This window comes from Cavia porcellus, unplaced genomic scaffold (assembly GCF_034190915.1).
Source record: "Cavia porcellus strain 051 isolate PalLab524CR breed Dunkin Hartley unplaced genomic scaffold, mCavPor4.1 scaffold_7, whole genome shotgun sequence".
NCBI classification, from domain to species: Eukaryota; Metazoa; Chordata; class Mammalia; order Rodentia; family Caviidae; genus Cavia; species Cavia porcellus.
This window is the reverse complement of record NW_026947490.1, coordinates 55,579,671-55,581,234: the sequence shown is the minus strand read 5'-3', so window position 1 is coordinate 55,581,234 and position 1,564 is coordinate 55,579,671.

Genomic DNA, 1,564 nt, shown 5'->3' with positions numbered 1-1,564 from the left:
GCTCTGGGAAGCTGAGGCAGGAAGATGGTAAGTTTGAACCCAACCTGGGCAACTCAGCAACTCAGCAAGACCCTGTCTCAAAATAAAAAAGAGACTTGAGTAAAATTTGAATTCCCATTCAAATAAATAAACAAATAAGAAATAAATGAAAAAGAAAAGCTCATCTCCATGTCTGCAATCCATCCCTGTCACTGTCCTTTCACTCCTTCTGAGTAGGCCACTGGTCTTGGAAATGCCTCATGGTGCTTCTGTCTAACAGTTCTCTGAGGAGGTGGCGCACTGGTCTGATGCTGCAGAAAGAACCAGGCAGAGTAGAGCGCTGGGAACTGACACACACAGACCGCAGAGGATACTTCTGTAGAGATCCACAGGACAGACGATGGTATCTTGGTCCTGGAGGCAGAAGGACAGGTTCTAAGAGGTGAAAACTGGAGAGCTCTAAGAAGTAACCACCTGGACACTCCAGGCCTCTGTGACTCCCTTGGGTATCAAGCTGGCTGGAAAAGATGGAAAGGTGATTTCTCTAAATTCTGAGTGAGAATGATCGCCTAGAGTTAGAACAAGTGGATTCAAATAGCATTATCTGCCTCCTGACTCCAGGACCTTCTCTGGTCCTCACCCTGACGGTCTCCCTTCCCTAGCCTAGAGCACACACTCTCTCACTGTCCTTACCCCCTAGCCCCTCTCTGCGTTTTGTCTTGGCACATGTCACTGTCTGGGGCTGCATGTCTCCATGTGTGTTTCTTCATTCTTATTAGCTGCCACTATCTCTAAAATGATGGTAAGAAATTTCTTTGCACACTGAATCCTGGTGCTTAGATCGGGGGACAGAGGGAGTAAAGGTCACAGTAAGAGAGTCTAAGGGAAAACAGAGAGGGGAAGAGAGCTCCATGCACTGAGCACCCCACTACTGCCACCACCCTCCCACCACGCAGGAAGCCCTCCAGTGCCTCTGCCAGCCTCGAGGAGAGCAGGGAAGCAGGTTCTAATGAAGGTGCTCCACATATTGAGAGAAGCTTTAAATTCAGGTCTCTCTGGCTGCCAAACTCATATTTTCACTAAACATTACAAAGTGTGAAACGTTTCTCAAATGTATGAATTATCTATTTTTCAGGTTTCAATTCTACTAGAACTATTTGAAACATTAATTATAAGAATTAAATAGAGGTTTTGAGAACCATTTGACTCAGGCTCTCAAGAATTTTCAAAACTGTATTTCCAAGAATATTTTTCATGAATAGGAAGCAGTGTGTAAGAAACTATCTTAGAAATGAAAAATAAATACTAATATTTCCATAGGTGCAGAACTGCAAAGGGTTGCTTTAGGGGGATCCTTGCCCCAGAAATAGTTAACATTTTTATAAGAGCCATGGGAGACAGAGTAGTCTATGAGATTTCCTAGTTGCAAGTGAAGTTAAATATTTCTTATAGGAAAATGCCCTGTCAGTGGAGAGAGCTGAAAAGTGTTCTTTGCTATCTGTGAGAGATGTAGAAAAGTAGCCAATGGAAGCATAAAATCAACTTATTTTTATAATGCATAAGTCCAGCCACCCACAATATAATT